The sequence below is a fragment of the Sarcophilus harrisii genome, chromosome 1 (genome assembly GCF_902635505.1).
Source record: "Sarcophilus harrisii chromosome 1, mSarHar1.11, whole genome shotgun sequence".
NCBI lineage: Eukaryota > Metazoa > Chordata > Mammalia > Dasyuromorphia > Dasyuridae > Sarcophilus > Sarcophilus harrisii.
This window is the reverse complement of record NC_045426.1, coordinates 377,353,819-377,377,899: the sequence shown is the minus strand read 5'-3', so window position 1 is coordinate 377,377,899 and position 24,081 is coordinate 377,353,819.

Genomic DNA, 24,081 nt, shown 5'->3' with positions numbered 1-24,081 from the left:
AATTTAGAAGTAATACAGAAAGTTGACAGACACAGGGAACATTAGCCTGGCATGGATAACTTATGTATCACCAGTTACATATTTTAAGTAAATGTTCACTGGATCATTTAACTTGGCATTTATAACTTGTGTCAAAAATAGAAACTTTGTTCAGTGTGCAAGGTACAAGAGTTATCTTCTAAAGAGAGATAAAGAGAAGGCACAGCTCTGCAGGAGTAAAAATTTGCCAAACTTGTTTGACTTTGAGAAGGGTACAGACAAGGTTGACGGTGTCAATGCATCCAACATGATTTATCAGGAGTTTCAGAAAGTCTTCAATAAAGTTCCACATGACAGATGCCCATTTAAGGCAAAGCTACAGGGATGCAAGGTAGGTCATGGAAGTGAATAAAGTGCTAGTTAAAAAACAGAACACAGAGAGGGTACTTACATGATGAAGCTACATTGCCTTCCAGATAAGGTTGGTAATGGCTATGTTTTGTGACATAATTGTATTCGTTTTCAGAGTTGAGAGACATCTGAAAATGTTTATTGTGAGAGCTTTGCAGAAACTAGAGAAACTAGGTGCTTAATAGCCTAGACAAGATTAATTTGGAGTTAAACTGCCCCTAGCCTGGTTATTGTTTTTACAGATTGTCGCAGTATTTGATCAAGATGGGAGGCAGAAAATAAACACTTGCAGTGAACCAGCAAGTCGGCTCCTTAACGGTAGAGACAGATGCAACAACTAAGATGGAGCTGATATACTTCAGTGGTGCAGTGGCAGAAAAATACTGAGCTGGGAGTTGAGAGACTTGAATTTTAGGGTTAGCTGGGCTGCCTGGAATCATTGGGCGACCTTTGGTAAGACATTCTTCATATCCCAGGTCTCAGTTTCTTCATATGTAAAGAAGTAAATTAGAATAGGTCATCTTTAAGGTCTTGTTCAGTATAGACATTCTGTAATTCAATGATTCAATGAGAGTCCTTAATGTCCCTTCTGGATTTAGTATTCACTGGTTTCAACCATCTTTTGAAAGGTGATTTTGGACTTAGGAGATGGGGACTACAGATAGATTTTTTTCATTTCATTTTCATCAGTCTCCCCCTATCTCAGATCCATGTTAAGACATAAATAGTATATAATAGAAATAATAATGAAAGAAATACTAAGCATTTTCTGTAAATTAAAGCTGTTTTTGCTAAATTATTGGGCCATATTTTTTGGATATGCTTTCAAACAAATTAAAACTGCTTACAAGGGGGAAAAAGGAAGATGCAAGTGTCTCAAATATATTGGAGACATAAAAGCTAGAGTATGCATAATCGTCTTGCAAGAGTTCCTAAATCTCTGTATATAAACTGTTTAAAAGTAAATTAAAATTATTCCTTAATGAAATACAAATTTGAAGTCACTTGAATAACTAATCATTTTATGACCCATGCAGTGAATTTTTAATGCCTACTTCTACCTGATTATTTTAGATATGTCTGTGTTGTAAATTAAAAGCTACATAAATCATTAATGTGTTGATACAGATCAGTGAACTGCCTACACTATGTGTGATTCCTTAGGACATACAATGTCTGACTCACCTCCCTCCCTTTCAATTATATAGCTCCTAGATTCTCTTTTCATTCATCCTCTGCAAGGTCTTCTTTTCATAGTGTTCTGTTCCCTTGAACAGCATCATCACAGAATTCCCTGATGCATGTACTGAACTACTCAGAGAGCTACCTTCACTTGACCAGATGAGCAATTCTATAAGTTTGAACATAAGGGGTGAGGGGTTGGTCACCAGATTACCATGGTGACAACTTTCCATCTTTTTGTTGGTATGACTCTATGTATGCAATAACACTTTTTTTTTCCCCTCTAGCCAGGCTAGTCTTCTGACTTCTCTCAGAAACTCCCCATTTTATCCCATAACATGGATTTCCTTCTTAAACACCCAATTAAGTTCTATATTTCCTTGAAGAAGAATCTCAGAGCCCATCTTTCCAATACATTCTACTCCCCTAGTTTAATCTCCACTCTCACTGCCACCTACACAAACTACAACTTTTTCACATAGGATTCTCTTAGCACATATACATAGAAGAGTACCATATTGTTCTTTAGTTGTCCCCGCTACTTTTTTTGGCCAGAACGCATGGCTATATCAGCACTGGGATCAAAATAACTACTCTTTAAATGTTTCTTTCTTTCTTTCTTTCCTTTTCTTTCTTTCTTTTTTTTTTTTTTTTTTGAATTTAATTGAGCAGGGAATTATTGTCCTTTTACTATAGTGATGACACTCTCAACATGCCATCAACAATCTCTGCACTATAAGTTTTTTGCCCCCAATTCAATTCAATTTAGTTTAGCAAACATTTATTAAACACCTACTCTATGCAAGGAATTGTGTTAGACACAGGGGATATATTTCTAAAAAATAAAAGAATTTGTTTTTGCTAATCTGTGTATTAATTTTTGTTTGTACTCTGTTGTGACTGATTGGCATGCAGTTATAGGGACTCAGTATTTGGGCTGAAAATAAAGCACAGCCAAATAAACCGTGCAGATATCACTATATATATATATATATATATATATATATATATATATATATATAAAATTTCTTCCCTTTTGAAAAATTTCCATGGGCTCTTTAGTTTAAAATGCCAGCTCATGATCCTGGCATCCAATACCATTTATGCTGTGTGTGACCTTGAACTAATTGCTTAATTTTTTCTCACCCTCAGTTTTCCCTTACATAATTCAAAGAACTCTTTAGAATTCTTCTAATTCATATACATACATACATATGTGTATATATATATATATACATACACATACACACACACACACACACACACACACACATATATATATATATATATATAATTCAAAGCATCTTTGTAGCCTTGTTTACCCTATTCACTAATCTCCTTTAAAATTTTCCTCCTTCTTTGCTCTCTAGAAGTCTTGTCTATCCATGTCTACCCAGCTCAGGCTCCCTACGTCACATGTCCTCACAGAATCGTCCCTGACTACTCTAACTCACAATATATTTTCCCTTCTCTGACTCTTTTTAGTTTTTATGAGCTACACAACACTACTTAGGGCCCGAATAGACAGTCTTGTATTGTTTTCTGTCTCATGTTGTCTAGTATTGCCTGCCAAATAAGACCCTACACTTCTGAAGAATAAAAAAATAGAATTTCTCTTCTTGCATCTAGCAGAGCACCTAACAGGTGTTGATCACCTAGAACTGTTCAATAATTTTTTGTGTTTTAAATCATTGATTGATGAAGTCCATAACTGACTTTATTAATACAATTAGGTTACTAACTGAACCATATGGTGACAAATTAACACCTTGGAATTCAGTATAAAAATACTATGATCATGCCCTGTCTTTAAATGGCAAGCCCCTTTTCCTCCTTTATCCCCCCACATGTTCTCTTCTTCTCTCCCTTGGGTGGCTGAAGAAACCTGCCTTCATGACTTTTTTCCCTAGGTCCCAGTCAGCCTGTGTTCATACATCAGGCAGAGTGGGGAACCATAGCTAATCAGTCCTGGGCTGTCTCTGCCGGATGCCTGAGATATTGGCTCTGGGCAGAGAGGATGTGAAAGCTTTGTTGCTCTCTTTTGAAGCTTCTGAGTTTATGGAAAGGTTTAATTAAAGCTGTGTAGTCTTGAAGCATCCTAAGCCTGGATCAAAGACAGTCTAACATAACAGGAAGGGAAAAGGGTAGCAGAGGAAGGTCTCTCAATTTCTGAGAAGTGGCGAACCTGGACAGACGGACGTATTGCTGGAGAGAAAATGAGATCAACTATTTTCAGAGGGGGAGCAATGTTTCGTCTCGTGGCTCTACTCTTAGGGAAGCTTCAATCCAGGCTGCCACACAGACAGCTAAGGCGCAGAGCAGCTTACTGGGTAACAGCTTCTCTTCAAAGTTTCGCCTTTGTGAATAGATTCTGTTGTGAGCAAAGCATATGGTATTTTCTGGAAATACAGTTCTCACAGTTCCCCTCGCCTCATCAGCAGGGAGAAGATAAAAATGGGGAAGAAGCCTGCTGCTGGGTGACATGGATTCTGAATCCTTAACAGAATTCTGGGAGATTGGAGGTGGGGGTGGGAAATATGTCTCTGCCAAATTATGTTGTAGACAAAGTTTCTTTTCAGGCCTTTCCAACTTGTCTTTTTATACCCTTTCCCCTCATGATGAGTCTCACCTTCCCAGTGCTTGGTTCTATCATGCTGGTCACAGCAGAAAGCCCTGACCCTTCTTTTTGCTGATCCCAGCCCTCTCTACTGGGACATTTTAAATGGAAAAATAATATGAATGTGGTTCTCAGTGTATGCCAGGAGACATCTTGGTGCTTTCTTTGCTCTTTGAGCTCCTGTAGCTACTGTAGGTTGTCATAATTTTCTAGTATGGGGTTTTTACCCAGAGCCCTCGTTCGGCAATAAACCATCATGAGAAAGCCTGATAGTCTCTCCTGTTTATTGATACAAGACACAACAAATACCTGGAATTTGTATAGTGCTTTTATATTTCTCCCAAAGCCCATTTCAATCTACTATCCCATTTTATTCCTATGATATTCCTCCTCTGAAGCATCCTAACTATGTGACCTTTTCTGAACCACTTCTTTGATGTTCTCATTCTCTCTGAATCTCTTTTCATCACCTGACTAGCTCAAGAGTGTCCCAATAGTTCTCCCAAAACTCAAGATCTGGCCAAAGGCAAAGAAGGAGGGGCAGGACTGAGTTTTCTTATCAGTTTATAGACAGAAAAAGGGTCCATTTTTAAGCAGTTGGTATCTAGTATTTTATACCAGAGGGGTGAGTAAGGGGTCATGAAAGGAGGAGAGAAAAGACAGAGAAAGGAAGAAAGAAGGTAGAGGAAGAAAGGGAGAGACATACACACACACACACACACAGAGACAGAGGCAGAGACAGAGAGAGAGAGAGAGAGAGAGAGAGAGAGAGAGAGAGAGAAGCAGAAAGAGGCAGACAGAGATGGGAAGGAAGGGAAGAGGAAAGAGAGGAAAAGGAGGAGAGAAGAGAGAGGAGAGAGGGGACTAGGGAAAAAGAGAGGGGTAATAGCAGGGAGAGAGGAAGGAAGGGAGAGAGAAACAGAAACAGATATAGAAGGAAGAGAGAGAGACAGAGGGAGGAATCATATAGTGAATATGGAAAGAGGTGAATTCAAGTGCTGTCTCTGATATATACCAGAAATGTGACCTGTGTCACCATTACTGAACACCTTAATGTACCCTAGCAATTCTCTGAGACCCTCACTTATAAAGGATGAGCAGATCTTAATTGGCAAAGGGAGTTTTCCTTACAAGGCAGTAAGAAGTAAATGTCCAGGAGAACCCCAAATACCATCTTCTTTAAAAGTTAGAGAAGGAAGGCATCCCTTTTTGCTGGAGCATTCATAGATGTAAGTCAGGGGAGGCTTCATGGTAGAGATGATATCTAAGTTGGATCTTAGGGTCCAGGAAGACATGCATTTCTAGAGAAAGAGGAGTGGGGAGGTGGGTCCATTCCACAGTGCAATATTCTATACCAAGTTGATATCTTTGCGAATGGAAAGAAGAGGTTGAATCGGAACAATGTGGATGTATAAAAGGAAAGATCTGACCGTTGATTTTTTTTTTTGTTCTGAATCTGATTCATTGATAAGATAAACATCCCCTTTCTCCCTGTCCCCTCAATCCCCACCAATTCAAATTTCATCTTTTATACAACCAATACTTCTTTAGAAAAATCCCAGGGTCATTGAAAGGTTAAATACCTTAGTTGGGTGACAGATTCAAGTGTCAGAGAAGATATTTATGTGAGGTTCACCTTGACCCCAAGACTAACGTACCAGGTATTTTGTTCTGATTTATTTTGTCCCATATTTCCCTAAAAACAAAACAAAACCAAATGAAGCAAAAGGGAGAAAAAGCCCAATATTATGAGTAAAGTGTGGATTATTATATGAGTGTGGAGATCTAATTCTTTAGCTGTTTAAACAAAAACCCTTTTTATTATCATTTTATTTTCTCTGATTCAGAGTAGGGAAGGGAAGGGAGAAGGGAAGCAGACTCTATTTGAGCTTTGATCTCAGATTACTTAGAGCTATAAAGTAAGGGAGACTTGTTTAAGTCAAGGTGAATGGTCAGATTTGAAAGAGGATTCCTCATCATTCCTCTTTCTTCTTTTCCCTTTCCTCTAATTCCTCACAAGAAGAAATCCTCTCTACCCATTTTTCAAACTATTAAAGAATAAATATAGAAAGATTTTTTTCTCTCCTCTTTTAGTTCATGACCCTTTTGGGGGAGAGCTCTTTCTGGAAGATAATACAAGGATCTTGAGTACCTTCAAGTCAGTTGGCCAGTCTCAGCCTCCTTCCTTTCAGTCCCTTCCCTTTCCTTAAGTTGAGCATCCCCTAAATCTGAGGTAATTCTGGGCATTTCTTTCTCTGGCTGGTTGATGACTTACCTTTCTACTCCAGTCTTGAGAGGTTAGTATGATTTTTAATAATAGTTTAAATTAAAATAAGGATGATATAATTCAGTGTAAATTTAAGCCTTATAAAATGTTTTCATCTCAACAATATTATGAAGTATGTAGTACAATTATGCTACCCATTTTATAGATGAAGAAACTCAGGCTTGGAATATGACTGTGGTCACTTGGTCAGTAAAGATTAGAAGTAAGGAGTGTAATCCAGGTCTTTTAACAATAAGAATGGGGCTCTTTCTACTCTATTTTTCATGGCTGCCATTCATTTGCCTCTTCATAAATCACAACATACATTTCTGAAGGAGAGAGTGCTTAATAAATGCTTCTTGAATTAGATCTCTGTGTTAGTCATGATGGCAAAGAAATGTGGTTTTCATAGTTACTGCAAATGAAAAAAAATCACGATGAGGCTGCTTCGGAGAGCAGAAAGAGATGCCACTTTAAAGGCTGTATGATCCTGCACAAATCACATAACTTCTCGGTGTTAAGGAAATTATTTTATTCTATTTAAATTTGCAAGGAATATACTGATCTGCTTTGGTGAAAGGTAATTTCTTCTTAGAGAGTTCTCTATACCAATGAAATCACAAGTTTGTTCCCCAACCCACAACTCCCAATTTAAAAAATACAGCTTATTTCAATTGTTTGGAAAGCAAAGTGGGGAATCATGTCCAGTTGTAACTATTATGATAGAAAGTATAGTTAGCCAAGAGGTCAGCATATATTTATTAGAGATTACTTTGTCCTAAACACTACACTGTTGTAAGCGAAGTACAAAGCATTCCAGGGCCCTAGAAGAAGTATAATACTTAGACTGAGTCTTAACTTCTCTTCTTGACCTTCCTGCTCTTCTGAATTCTCTCTCTCTCTCTCTCTCTCTCTCTCTCTCTCTCTCTCTCTCTCTCTCTTTCTCTCTCTCTCTCTCTGTCTTTTTTCTCTGTCTCAATCTCAGTCTTTCTCCTCTGTCTCTCTCTATGTCTGTCTTTCTCTGTGTCTGTCTCTCTCTGTGTCTCTGTCTGTCCTCTGTCTCTCTCCCTTCTTAATCATAAATTTCACAGAATTAAATAGGAATTAACTGAGGCATAGTCTTGATGACTAGAAAGGTGGTATTTAATTCAACACCTACTATCTCTTTTCAGCACTTTGATGAGGGAATAGGGTAGAGCATCAACTGCAAAAATTCACAAATCAATAGAGTAGATATCAGGAGATCTGAATTATAACCCAGGCCCTTCTACAACTTTAGCTGTGTGACCTTGAGACCTCTCTTGAGCAAATCACCATCTCTCTGGACTTTATTGTTCTCAGAAGTTTTGACTAGATTGTGTCTGTTTCCCGTTCAGGTCAAACATTTTATAATTCTAAAGCTAGGTCCCTAATCTTGTAGAGTTTACAAACCAATAGGAAAAATATTAACAAAGAAATAAAACAAGTTTGATGTCACTTTTCCTACTCCTCAACAGCCCATTTTTTCTTCTCTTTTTCACGTTTATTTCTTGTTATCTCTTGATCAGCATTCATCCTTCTTTCTCTAGTTCTTATGAACATTTAACTCTGCCTCTCTCTTTTATTGCCTCTTTTCCATACACGGAATTTTAAAGATAGAAAGAACCTTAATGGATCATTTATTGCATTCATTTAATTATATGGATTGAAAAATTGAGGATCACAGAAAGTAACTTACTTTTCTAAGATAACAGAGTTAAGATGTTGCAGAACCAGGATTTGAATTCAGGTCTCCATAATTCCATCCAGTGCTCTCCCCACAATACCTCACTTCCTCAATTTCCCTCCTTTTTCATCACTCCCAACTCTAGAATTTGGATCCAGTTCACTGAAGTCTAAAAATATCAAATGAATAGAACTTCTGGCTGATACCAGTGCCAGATGTTTTCTCTCTATTTCTCCTTATTGTCTCATTCTTTCTTTCTATTTTCTCTAGTTTTCCCTTTATACATATACACACACTCATGTAGTTTTATAAATATATCCTCTTTCAATACTTGGAAATAAAGAAGCTAAGGATTTGAACTTATGTGACTTGTGTGAAGACATACAGAGATTAAGGAAAGATACTAAATCTCAAGATGTAGATTGGGTTAGAGAAGAAGAATATCTTGAGGTTAAATCATTTCATTCTTGTTTAACTCTTCATTAACCATTTGAGTTTTTTTGTTTGTTTTGTTTTTTTTAGGACAGATACTAGAGTGATTTGTCATTTCCTTCTCCAGATGGACCATCAATGATACTGAATCTATGAGTACTATGAAGATCTTTCATTTGACTCATACATAGTACCCATCCAATACTTAGCCCCTGGACAATTCTGACTATTAGAGGTAGACAATCGAGTAGTTCTACCTATAGAACTTCCAATTTGAATGCTTATCTCATCAGAGGTACTTCACGCATGAACTATCCCTCTCTAGGACTTAAAGTGGATGCTATCCCAGGATGACTAAACCAGGCCACCCTAACCTCCACTGGCCCTGGAATTTAAGATGGCCAATGCTCAGAAATTTGTGGTTCCAACCACAGCTTCATGCCCATAATCACTTTACTGATTAAAAAAACTGAGGGAAACAGGGTTAAGTGACTTTTCCAGGGTCACATAACTGGTGAGTATCTGAGGCTGGATTTGAACTCAGGTCTTCCTTGCGCCAGACTTGGTACTCTAACGATTGTAACACCGAGCTGACCTGAGGAGGGTATGGGTACTGCCCATCCTGCGACATGAGTAAAAAGGCCTTTGCCTTCCCAAACTAACAAACACATACTAATATTTTGAACTCTGTCTTCTCCAAGTCTTTCTTCTTCCTTTGTACAAGGCATACTTTATCTTGTAGCATATATAAGAGACCTACATTTATTCAATCAGCCAATGAATCACTAAGCATTCATTAAGCACTTGCTATGTGCCAGGCACTATATTAATGCTGTGGATACAAATACCTTTGTACAATCATCATTCTCAAGGAACTCAGCCCCTGTCTCTTCAGATCTTTGATATATCTAGATATTTGATATAAATATTTTGTACATGCCAGCTAGTTGACAGAAGGGGGTGGCACATTAAGCAACACAGTAGACTTTTAAATGCTTCTTGCATTGAATTCTAGGACCCAACAATACATCTCCCTACAAGGAGAGATTTAAGAAACTTTATGTGAAATCTGATCATATTCACTTATTCATACCAAGTCTTATTAATTCTGGATATGTGAAATTGTTCAAATAGATTGATATTTGCTAGTTATTTGTTTTATTTGCGCCATAATTTGTTATTTGAACATGTTGAAAACATATTGAAAACATTAAGTTGAGAATATCCCTTTTTCTTAATATTTTAAATTGCCCCCCCAAAGGATATAACAATCATGTAGCCATGTATTTCTATTCATTCTATCAGGTTGTTGTTAGCTTTGTGTCCCTCACAATATTGTTGTATTATTAACTTTATTTAATAAATGAGGAAACTGAGGTTTATTTAGTTTAGGTACCTTGCCCAAAGCCACGTCAGTAATTAGTTTCCTCTTTATGGTGCCAGATAGTTCTTCCTATTAGCAACTTTTCACAACATTCTTTTTTGAAGAAATGCAAAAAAAGAACAAAATTGCTTCCATTTCACTCTCCCAGTAAAGACTTTGTGTCTACTTATAAAACAGGGCAGAGAACTAAGGCAATTTCATGACGATTCAGGCAAAACCAAAGCAAAACATCTAGCTATTGAAGGAAAAGAGAATCCTTACTATTTTGAATTACCCATATGGGCTGTCTATATTGATCAAAAGGACTGGTTAATAACTCAATTTTCTAGCATGCCTGTGTAGACAGAGCCTGAATAAAGTGCCAAAAGCAAAGTCGGGGAAAGCAGATTGTATTTAGAAAAGACTTTCCATTTCAGTGATCTTAGGTGTTAGCTCTACAGGCAGGACATTAAAAAAAAACAACTACTAAAAAATCATTACACACTTTAATTTCTTCTTCTCTCATTCTGGGCCTTGCCTGGAGTTTGTCTTTTAAAATTCAAAATTGAGGCATGTTTTATGCTCGCAGGGTATTCTCCAAATAAATACACACTTTAACATTGGCTTGTTATTCTCTTTCTCCGCATCTGGTTGGTAATGTTTTCAATTAAGTTGCATTCCAATTTGTCTTATAATAGTAATAATAATAAAACTTTTGCAGAACGAATGAGACATCCCCAAGGAGTTGTTTCTCTTCTCTTTTTCCCTCCTCCTGTCTAAAGTGTTCCTCATTTAGAACAGCCTTGATTTGATCCAAAATGGTTCATCCATATTGTCTAAAAGGATGGGGAGGGGAAGAAGGGGGGAAATGGCAATAAAAATCCTCACAATATAGGAAAAAAATGTGATAATGGCTCATATTGTAAAGAAGCATCACTCCGATTTTATTTTATTTATTTATTTACATATTTATTAATTAATCAACAATTATTTTATAATATCATAGATGTGGAGCTAAGACTATCTATTAAGAGCTAGGTGTTAGGCAGTAATAAACCTCCTAGGCAGTCAGTCTTGAAGTTGAGGATATAGAGTTTATTGGATGTAGCTATAAAGTGATGATACTAATTAACAAGCATAGGAAGAGAATGGATACATCCAAATGAAAAGTCTTTTCAGAGAATCCTTGGGAGGTCCTATTCTTGTTCTTAGGAAGCTGCCATTGCTTATGATATTTCTCAAGCCTCTTAGAATAATTGTTCCCAGAGAAAATTATTGTTTTGATTATCTTTAATATTTGCATATTTTCATTCTTTGAGGTTGGGGTTTGAATTTATAATTTTTGAAATATCCAGAATTCATTTGAAACCAAGCCTGGTTTCAATAAATAAATAAATAAGTGGTCAAACTAGGATATTTTGCATGAGAAAGGAATTATCTATAAAAAGATGAACTGGATGTTTTTATACACCTCTGAAAGACATTCTTCAGGAAGAATTTTTTAAATGTTTGACCAATAGTTACATCATTATAAGAATAAAGAAAATAACTTTCCCTATGATCAAACCTAGAAGGCAGTGGAATCGGGCTATGATATAGTGATTTGTGATTAGATCTCTTAGAATTTGCCTATTAGATATACCATTAGTCAGCCAGTCAACAAGTGTTCAGTCAGCAAGCATTTATGAAGTATTTACCATGTGTGCCAGTCACTGTTCAAAGCATGAGGAATACAAAGGAAAAAATATGGTCCCTGTCTTCAGTGAATTTATCTTCTAATGGGGAGATTAATGTAAATAATGATACATATGTAAGATATACACAGGATAAATTTAGGGTAATTCCAGAGGGAAAATACTTGCCACAGGGATAAGGGGAGAATGGGGGCGAGATGGAGGTAGTCAAGTGTCTATATCAGTTTACCTCTTTGGCCCTGTTTCCACATAAGTTTAACAAAACTTAAGGATTGGACTAGATAATCTCAAATTAATTTAATGATCCATTGATCTCTGAATCTCTTTCTATTTCCATACCTTATGAGCCTATGCAAACTCCTAGACCTGGGGGTTAGCAGAATAAATATATAGGGAGAAGTCAATGGAGCCAATGTCTTTAATAGTTGGGGGGTAGGGAGGAGGTGTTATTAAATAGAATGGAAGAGTGTGGACTTATTGTTTAAATTCTTACAGCTTTCTTTTCCAAGAAGTAGAGATGAAGGCACTATCAGGAAGCAAGTCCTCTCCAGTGTACACCATCCATCTCTCATCCAAGGCAGGCTACTTTAATTCCTCCAGTCATCAGATGCAGACTCAGCCCTCTCACCAGTTAGTCCCTCCAGGATTCATATGGGGGCTTCTTTCTGCAGTATTTCTGAGCCACCTGGGCTTTCTGAGCTTCTTGCAAAAAAAGCCAACAAGGGTCCTTTGGAGGCTAATAGAGGGCTTCGGTAGAGAGGCTGATCAAGTAGAGTCTCTTGTGTGGGGTAGTCATTCATTTTTGCTCACAGTTTTGTCCCTTAAGATTTATCACTGCTCCAGAGACAGTTGCAGTACTACCACAGTGTCTATTGGGCCTAATGGTAGCACTGTTTCTAGCTCTATATTGATTTCTCCTGGGGAAAGGGGAACCATTATCACTGCTATTGTCATGCAGAGTAATATAGTAAGACCTAATGAAAGTATCATGATGTCCAATATAGCCACTACCATTGGAATCATCAGTATGGGAAATCTGAGGAATTACCATAGGTTTTGCTATAGGAAGACCTATCATGGGGATTCCAGTATTCCAAGTCCAAGAACGACATTCACAAGTTAAGGGGACTTTGCTTATTTTTAAGGCATTCATAGAGTTTTGTCAGGAACTAGCAAAGAACCAGCAGGAATGAATAGAGAGTCAGAAATGCCTAGCAGCTGTCTTAGAGAATCTGATAGTCTGTGTACAGCTGTAGACACAGGTTAACACCAAACTCTTAGAGACTATAACCTGCCAGGCCAGATGGAGGATATGACTGTCCACTTGGACCACACACTCTCTACTATTGTTCATCCCGCATTTGTAGGTCAGTAGGAGGGCTTTAGGACCCATTCCTATCTAGACTTCAAGTAGATCAGTCCCTCACATGGGAAATAGGCCTACCATTCATTAACTGGCACAAGTTGGTTTTTAATTAAAATTTTTATTTTCAAAATGTATGCATGGAAAAAATATATGCATGAAGAATTTTTCCACATTAACCTTTGCAAAACCTTGTGTTACAATTCCTTCCTCCACCTCTTCCCCCAGATGGTAGGTAATACAATATATGTTAAGCATGGTAGAAATATGTTAAATCCAATATATGCATACATATTTATAGAAATGTCTTGCTAAAAAAGAAAAATCAAATCAAAAAGGAGAATAAAGAGAAAGAAAATAAAATGCAAGCACAAAAAGAGTGAAAATATGTTGTCCTATCTCTGGGTGTAGATGGCTCTCTTCATCACAAGATCATTGGAATTGATCTGAATTATCTCATTGTTGAAAAGAGCCATGTCCATCAGAATTGATCATCTGTATAATTTTGTTGCCACATACAATTTTCTCTTGGTTCTGCTCATTTCACTCAGCATCAGTTCATGTAAGTCTCTCCAAACCTCTCTGTATTCATCCTACTGGTCATTTATTACATAACAATAATATTCCATAACATTCATACACCATAACTTATTCAGCCATTAATTGACTGATCCATTCATCCATTTAGTTTACAGTTTCTTTATACATGTGAGTCCCTTTCTCTCCTTTAAGATCGCTTTGAGATACAAGCCCAGTAAAAACACTGCTGGATCAAAGGATATGCACAGTTTGATAACTATTTGGGCATAGTTCCAAATTATGGCCCAAGTTCTTTAGTCTTCTTATCCAAGTTATTATTAATCTTTCATTTCTGCTCTTGTTAGTACTTTGGGGTTCAGTCATTGACCAGTCTTTAAGAAAAACTTCTTGGGGGTAGATCATATATAAATAGGCAGAAAAAGGGTTGTTGGGAAATAAGGAAAGGAAAGACAAGGCCACCTTTTTATAAAATGTGTATGGGTTTGGCCAAAGCAGAACTGATATCAGATGAGAGTCATTTTAATGGCTTTAATTCTCCTTTGGCCACATTGTCTTAATAAACTCACTCCCACCCCAGTCTTCTCCCCTAGTAAAGGTCCCTATAAGAACAAACTCAAAACTAACATCTGATATTTCTCTCATAAGGGAGGAAGTTAAAAAAGATTTTTTTTAAAATGTGAGCTAACAACAAGCCTTCCTTTCTGAGAGTCAAGATTTAATTAACCCCTTAAATTTTCTTTTTGGTGAGTTAGTGAACTGAAAAAGTGGAGGTTGGACTCTGTGTGTATGTGTGTGTATGTGTGTGTACGTGTGAGCACACACACATGTATGTACATATATGAAAGAAAGACAGAGAGAGACACACAGAGACAAAGAGAGACAGAGACAGCGAGAGATAGAGACAGAGACAGAGAGAGACCGAGAAGGAGAGCAGTAATATTAGAGGTGTGGGAGTATAAAGTGGAAAAGATAGATACCGTTTTTAAAGCAGTGATAATAGTGGTTGTTAAAAAATATATTGGTATATACATGACCTTGTTATAACTTGATATTTTGAAGAACAAAAGATCAGTGACAAATGAGAGCAAGCAAACATTCAAAATATATTTTTTGGGGGGCATTTGAAGATACAATTTAAAACAATTTGTTTCATTGTGGTTCATTTGGACATTAGTTAAAAATGATTTGATGATGCTTATCTGGAATAATCAAGTATAAACTACAGAGCATCTTTGGCAATAAATACCATGCAAAGTATGAATTATCTGGATGAGATATCCAATGAGAACTCATTTAGGTGCTTGTTGACTTGAAAGCTCTAGCTCCCATGCTAGCTCTGAGTTAATGCCTGTTTGTATGTACATGTATCTCATTTGTATACAGTGAATATGTTCCTAATGTTTATTGTTAAATTAAATCATATTTGAAATATACTCATCAATTTTTCTCTTAAACAGGGCTGATTGATGAGTCCATATGCAGAATTAGTGATCAGCTCCTAATGAGACATTTTTAGAGTCCAGTCTCTCATTTATTCATGTTATTCAAAAGGAATATACCTGCATTCCACTGCAAGTCTGATAGATGGAAGCAGTTCATATGATTATAATCCTAAGACTGTCATTTTTGTGTTCATCATGATGAATGGCCAAAAATGTCAAAAATATTTTCATTTTGGAGCTGCCACAGTTCTAACTGTTGAAGCGCCCTGATTAAGTTAGGGTAGTCTTTATATCATAACCATTTAACTTAGGGGAACTTTTAATGCTATCTGATGAAGCCTATATAGAATTTAAAAGTATGCTAATGTAGTATGACAAAAGTTAAACCAGTATATGACATATAAAGTCACATAGGATGTGTTCTGTAATTAACATTAATTTTTATAAATTAGGCTGGGAAATTCATTATACCAAATATTGAAATAGAACTGTGATCTTAACGATTTGTAATTTTCCTTTGATAAGTCATATAATCACACACCAATGTCTGCCCATCCTATGTAACTCTGATTTATATGTACTTAAAAGTTTTTCACCGATGGTTGACCCAACAAGTTAGAAGCTCCTCCTGTTTCTCCTCACAGCAAGAAGAAAGAAAAGAACAATCTGATCTTCCATCTACCATCATTTACTCTGTGTGATCAGCTCATTTTCTCCTTTTCTCATATCATTCCTTGATGATATATATTTTACTTCTGTTCTTCAGAGTTCTTGTTGGTAATATGTCAATCTTAAGTTCAGAACATACAATGAAATTAGTTTCATTTTATATGACATACTATTACATTTTAGATAATATGCCGCATTTCTGAAGATTGGCAAATACTATTACCTTCATTTCATGTGTGTGGAAATTGAGGCATAAATTTGTCTCTGTCTACATGGAAAAAACATTTTATCTATAAGGCATTTATTTTCATTCTTTAGTATTGGAAAAGCTTATTTCTAGGTTATAAGAAGTAGCAAGCAGGCCCTGAATTCTTTGCTTTCCAGTCCAATACAATTCGATAATCTCTTTCATTGATAAGGGTTAAGAGTAAATGATTTCTTTTTAGATTTTCTGAAGGATGCTATCAGATTATACTTGAGTTTTTTTTTTTATTTAATAGCCTTTTATTTACAGGATATATGCATGGGTAACTTTACAGCATTAACAATTGCCAAACCTCTTGTTCCAATTTTTTACCTCTTACCCCCCCCCCACTCCCTCCCCTAGATGGCAGGATGACCAGTAGATGTTAAATATATTAAAATATAAATTAGATACACAATAAGTATACTTGAGTTTAAAATCAGATAAATAATCCCGTATCCAACATACTTTCAGATTTATTGAAAAATACAGACTGGTTTAGTGGTGATGGTAGTGGTGATTGTGGTAGGGCATTGAGAATAAATATTGACTTATTGATTCTCTCAGTATATATATATTTTTTGTTGTGACTAAATGAATTTATCTTCTGAATACATCTTTTCCCTTCTCCTTCTGAGAAGGACTCCAGTCCAAGCAGACTTCATTCTTATTCTAGTCTATTGTCTTATATTGTATGAACTGGAACATTAAACCATAATGATGCTCAGGGAATCATACTAGTCATTTATCTACTTATTTAGTTAGTTTTATATATATATATATATATATATATATATATATATATTTATAGTTTTATATAAAATTTATGTATATGCAAGTTTATCAACTTGCACAATAAGATTTTTAACATGTAAAAAATATGAAAAAATTTTGTTTTGTACAGTCTGGGTGCAACAAATCTTAATGCTAAACACAAAGTAATAATATATACATACATATATATGTGTGTATCTACACACAAACACAAATACACAATCTTTTGCTTTTTAAAAAAAATAGTGTCAATATCTTTAGTAGGGAGGCAAGAGGAAGGATGTTATTAAGGCTCTTTCAGAAATGATCATTTATTGATAATATCGTGAAGTGTTCTGTTTCTTTGAACATTTCAGAATATGTGTATCTGTAAGTATAAATGAAAGTCATATACATATAAATGCCTGCCTACATGTATACATTCATACAAACTTATACACACATTTATGTTATATACATATATTTATACACACACAGGCTCTCACACACTATATATATATAAAAACACACATACACCAACATTCACACTCAATCTATATGCATACACACACAGATATAGTTTACATTAATTTCATTGTTGACGCCCCTAGAGAAGCAATGTTGTAGAATAATGAACTGATTCCATAATAGGGAGCTCTGGTTTCAAGTTGGGTCTCTTATATGTATGTGATTCTAGATAAATCATTCTACTTGTTAAGATCCTTATGCAGCTCCCTAATGTTGTTAGATACAAAAGAATTTCCAGTATACTTTGGTAAAGGAAATTTTCTCAGCAGAAGTTTCCATATAGATGGAAAGAGAGAGACAGAGAGACAGAGAGAGAGAGAGAGAGAGAGAGAGAGAGAGAGAGAGAGAGAGAGAGAGAGAGAAAGAGAGAGACAGAGAGAGCAGAGAGAGACAGAGACAGCACACACACACACACACACACAGAAAGAGAGAGACAGAGACAGACAGACAGAGACAGAGAATTATGGTTCAGGGAATTCAGACTTGTTTAAAATAATGTTGCTCTTAAATAGCCTGTAAATTGTAATCTAGCCTGCTCTCCTGGCTGCCAAACCCTAAGAACAGTCCACCTCTATTTCCATTCTGTGCCAGACTTGCTATAGATGCTTCTGAAAGAATATTATCTTTCCTAAATTCTTAAAGTAGAGTGGAAGGAGGGATAATAAAGTGAAATAATCAATCAGCTAACATTTGTTAGATACCTACTATGTGGCAATCATTATTCTTGGCATTGGGAAAACTAATACAATGCATGAAAAATAATTCTATTCAAAAGTAATTTATAATCTAAAATACAATGTCAGACAGACATAAAGAAAGAAAGGAGAGAGTAAATAAAAAAGCTTACAAACAAGGTAGTTTAAGAAAAAGAACAGTTTCTTTAATGGGGCAGAGGATCAAGAAAGACTTCACATAACAGCCTTATGCCAGTTGTGATCATACTTGATCTCTCTGAAGTATTTGACAACTTCTCCTAGATACGATCTCGTCTCTAGGTTTTCTTAGGACTTCTCTCTCCTTTCTCTCCACCTTTCTTGTCAATAATTACTTGTCAATCTCTTTGGGGATTCTTAATCTAAATAATTCTTCCTGATAGAACTTGTCCTTTAAGGCTCACTCTATAAAGGGAACTCTTCCCCTCTCCCCTTTTTTGTTTTGTGGTCTTTAGCTTAATTATTTTATCAGCTTTGTAAAGCTCAGTTATAATCTCAATGCAAAATACTCCAAGGTCTTTACAACCAGTCCTGCTCTCTCCTGAGCTACAGTCGTATTTCCAACTTCTTTGAAGTATCTGGAATTGGATGTCCTTTGAGCCTGTAAAAGTAAAGTTATCCAAAATAGAAATTCTTATCTTTCCACTACAAACCTTCTCCTCTTTCCAATTTCCCAGTTTACTGCTCACCAAACCACCCTCCTGCAAATTATCGAGATTCACAACCTTGGTGTCTTCTTTATTCCTCATTCTCATTTATCCCACATAGCCATTCCATTGCCAACTGTTCTCATTGGCTCCTTTACAAAATCTTTTATATATGTTATTTTCTCTTAACTATATCTACAACCCTTGTTCAGGTTCTCATCACATTTTACATGAACTATTGAAACAGCATTCTAATAGATCTACGTGACACAAACTACTCCCTACTTCAATCCATTATCCACTTAACTGCCAAAATGATTTTTCTAAAGCATAGGATAGGTATGTTGTTACCCTACTCAATGAGCTTCAGTTGCTCCCTATTACAAGATCAAATATAAACTTTTCTATTTATCCTTTAAAGATCTTTATAAGCTTCTTCCCGCTTTTCTAGTTTTAGGTTTAATTTCCCTTCCAAACATTTTATTATCCAGTACAATGGCAAGCAGTTAAGTATATATATATATATATATATATATATATATATATATATGGTAGCCTAATTGGAGACAGAATAGCATAATATGTAAAGTGCTGGATTTAGAACACCAGAAGTCAAATTCTGTCTCTGACATTGTGATCCTAAGCAAGTCATTTTACTTCTTTGCATTTTAAAATAACATCTTAGAATTGATTTTTTAGATCATCCAAGGATTGTACTCTGCTTGCATAAAGGTTGTTCTGCCACCTAGGGTTACCAATTTGGATAAAACCATAGATTGCTTGCAGATTTGCATATTTAGAGGACAAAGAATCCAATTATTATCTAGATGGTCAATTAAAGAGACCAATAGGTTAGAAAGATGATTTTTTCATTGAGGTCATATTAAACATTTTGTTGTTGTCATTCATCTTTTTTTTTTTTTAAATTAAAACCATTTTGTGATAAGAGGTTGTAAAATTATCATGTGCCCTCAATTTACAGACATTCAAGAACATATCTGATCTGTAAAGCAAGCTATCTTTAGATATGACCGTTTTTTGTCAGTCTAATTTATATAATCTCAAACAAGTAATCTATTTATACTTTCTAATTTAGGTGTTTTCAACTAAGGAAAGAGACCTGTTTGGAATATGTCTACTAAGAGAGACATAGAGAATGAGAGAACTGGAATATGAGGATATGAGGAACTGTTGAAGAAGCTTACAATGAATTTAGCATGGAAAAGAAAAGGATGACAAGGGACATGATAAACTAAAACAGGTGGAAGTTGGGCTAGCTTGTCCTAAGGAAGAATTACAAATATAGAGAAGTGGAATGGGTTTGACTTTGGGAAACTTTGGGAAGTTTCTTTCTTTTGAAATATTTTATCAGCACTATCTGTTGTTTAGGTTATTGTATGAGTGTGAGTTCAGATATGAATAGGACTGTACAAATTCTGAAATCCATTTCATAGGTACTATGGGATGTGGAATGTAAAAAGACATTGGATTAAGTGCTGGGAACACAAAAATGAAAAACAATATATATCCTTGGTCTTAAGGAGCTTATTAATTATTAGGAGGTTTAATGCATCTAAACATGGCAGAATTAATAAAGGTTAATAAGAGGCTTTAGAACAAGCCACATAAGACAAAGCAAGGATAGAAAAAGCCATCGTGATCTAGAGATTTGGCGGTATTAGAAATGACTATGTAGAAAAAAATGTACTTTAGCTAGATTTGAAAAGAAGAGAAAGATTTCTAACAAGCAAAGGTACATGAGAAATGGTTCTAGGGGCAACTAGGTGGCACAGTGGATAAAGGATCAGCCCTGAAGTCAGGAAGACCTGAATTCAAATTTGACTCAGACACTTAATACTTATTACTTGTGTGACCCTGGACAAGTCACTTAACCCCAATTGCCTCAGAAAAAAAAGGAAATGTTCTAGACCAATAGTCCAATTTGGCTGGAAAATAATTTGCTAAAATGGGTTAGTATGGAATAATTTTAGAAGTAAAAGTTGGGTCTTATATCAAGTTAAAAATGGTATTTCTTTTTTTCCCCTCTAAACAATATAGAAATCATAGATGTCTTAGCAAGAAAGTGTAATGGCCACATATATTTAATTAAAGAAGAGTAATTTTACAGATTTTTGAAGGAAAGGAAAGACAGGAAAAAAGATAGGTTAAGAGGATATTGCCATAATAGAGGCAAAAGACAATGATATCTGACCTATGTTGATGATGGTGTGATTATGAATAAGAGGACAAATACGAGGAGAATTGTGGAGGGAAAATCAGCAGGCTTATTAGGGGTAATTAAAGCCACAACAGGTACTGTGATAACTTTCTCCCTTGGGGAAGACAGAGAAAAGAAGATGGCAAAGAATTGAGTCTTGGCAATCACCCACAATTAGAAAACAGAGGGAAGATGAATCAATGGAGGAAGATAAGTCAGGTAGATAAGAAAAGACAAGAGAAGAAAGCACATTATGAATTAATTTATGAATAAATGAAAGAGAGAATGAATATTGAAAGGTATCTATAGTTTTTCATGTATGATAACCATTATATTAAATACTGGGTTACAAATAGAAAAAAAGGTAAGCAATCCTTGCTATTAATTAGCTTATGTTATGTTAGAAGTGATATAGAAAAAAAGAATTCAGTTTTGATCTGGATGACAGGGCACAATAATCCTTAGGGTGTAGTGGATAGTAATATCTGGGGATGTGAAGGGCACAGGGTCAGGGCAGATGGCACTGGATGTGGGTCTGGATAATATTCAGAGGACAAGGAGCAAATGTCAGTGCACAAAGGATGATGATGGGAATGACAGCTGAAAGATCAAATGGACAAGGAAGTAATGCATTCAAGGGTGGAGGGTAATATCTTGTTTATGTAGCTGTAAGACAAATTCTGTGAAGAAATATATGTGAAATCAGAATTGAGATATATGTAGGGATTTGAGGACCAAAGAGTAAGATGTGGGCATGAATCAAGTTCAAGAAGAATAAAGCATTGGAATAGATTATATAAAGAAGATTTTGAACAGACTTTGGGGAATCATAGAGTTGGAATCTCTTGGACATTGTGTATTTTCTTAGAATTACTTTCAGATAATGTGAATTCTAATACTTGATTTTTCATTGATTAGTTTTGTAACTTCCTGTCAGAACTAGAAGAGATTTCAGTGTTTATGTACTTTAACTTATACCCGAAAAAAAGAGTGCTTTTAAAACATATATAACACTATTAAATCTATATTCCAAAGAGATCAAAGAAAAAGGCAATCTACATGTACAATGTGTATGTGTGTGTATATACATTATATTTATATTTATTATATATTATAAATATAAACATATTCATATATTACATGTATTATATAAAATATATTAAAATATAAATAAATATATTATAAATTTATATTTATATATTATGTATTTTATATAATATTATATATTATATTTATTTGATATTATATATATGTAATAGTTGTTTTTGTGGTGGCAAAAAAAAGTGGAAAGTGAAATGATATTCATTAATTGGAGAATGACTGAACAAAATGACTGTGATACAATAGCATTGTGCTATAAAAAATGATGGTTTCAGAACTCCAGAAAATCAAAACTGATGCAAAGCAAAGCAATCACAACCAAAACACTGTACATAGTAGCAACAATATTGTTATGATGATTAACTGTGAAAGACTTAGTTGCTTTAATCATTACAGTAATGAAAGATACTTCCAAAGAACTCATGATTCTCATGGACACTGAACATTCCTCCAACTTTTTTAGTTCTTTAATTCTTTAAGGAGAATTTTGTAATTGCATATATTTAAATCTTTTCTGTACTTTGAGAGAGTGAACCCTAGATATTTAATGCATTTTGTATTTTTTTGGAATGAGATTTCCCTTTCTGTTATTAATTCTTATGTTTTGTTATTATTGTATGGGAAAACTATTGATTTTTAATGATTTGTTTTGTAGTCTGCAACTCTGTTGAAATTATTATTTTTCTTTGCTAATTATCTGGAGTTTTCCAAGTAAGCCATTTTATCTATATTCAGCTATAATTTAATCTCTTCCTTACTTAAATTTATTCTTTAAATTCTATTCTCTTATCTCATTGCTTTTGCTAGAATTTCCACAATTATATGATTAATGGAAAGAGCAAACATCTTTCCTTCACTCCTATATTTATTGGAAAGGGTTCTAGTCTATCTTCATTGTATATTTTTAAAGTATCCTACTATCTCTCTACTTTGTAGGATTTTTAGTATAAATGTGTTTACTTTCTTGAGGGCTTTTCTCTATTGAAAGGATCAAATAATTTTGGATCATTTGGTTTATTATTATTATTATATTGATTGCATTCCTAATGTTGAACCGTACTTGTACCTCTGGTAAAAAAAAAAAAAAATCCAATTGAGAATAAGGGATGATTTCTTGGATAAATCACTATCCTTTGTTTGATGCGATCTTGAATAAAATCTTTCAGATGACATTCATTAATGATAGTACTCTATTGATTTCTTTCTATTATCCTCCAACCTTTTGACCTCCCATTCTTTCTCCCTTTTAACTATTAGAATTATATTTGTCTCATAAAAAGATTCTTGTAGAACTTTCTCTTTCTCATTTTTTAACAATAATTTGTTCTTTAAACAACCAATTGTTTAAAAGTTTAACAAAATTTTTCCTTAAATCCATTGTCTAGAATTTTTATCTTTAGTAGCTTCTTTCTAGCTAGATCTGTCTTCTTTTCTGAGATTGTGTTAAGATCTCTATCTGATTTTATGATAATTTGAGCTTTTTATATTTTTAATGTAATTTTGTTTATGTTCTCAGTTTTATTAGTACATAACTAAATATATATTCTGATTATTCTTTTTTCCCTTCTGAAATTGCTGTGATTGTTCTTTGCTCATTTATTATTTTATTGATTAGATTTCTGCTTTCTTATTTTTAATCAGACTAGCTAATGGTTTATTAATTGTATTAGGCTTGTCAAAGAATCAGTTTTTATTTTTAATTTATTTTTCCATGGGGATTGTTTCTATTTTCTATCTAATTTCCAATATTTCTTTTTCTGCTTATTTGAAGTTTATTTATTTGTAGATTTTAAAACAAAGTTTTTAAGGTATATTCAAATCATTAATCTTCTCTTTCTATATTTTGTTAATATATGATTGTTGTCCCTGGATCAATTTCTGTTCTTATTCTACTGTGGTCTGTGACTTATTTATCAATTATTTCTGCCTTTTTACCTTTGATTATAATATTTCTGTGCCCTAGGGCATGGTGAAATTTTTATAAAAGTTTTTTTTTTTGATGCAGAGAAATATATTTTGATGTTTATATCTTTTTCTCTTTATCTAATCATCTATCTATCTATTTATCTATCTAAATATTCCTCTATGCCTTTTGGAAAATAACATAAATCATTTAATTAGTTTCTTCAAAAATTTGTGCAGCTCCATATTTTCCATTTTTCACTTTTCTGTTAGACTTATAAAAAAGAGTAGTATTGAAGTTCTCCATCATTA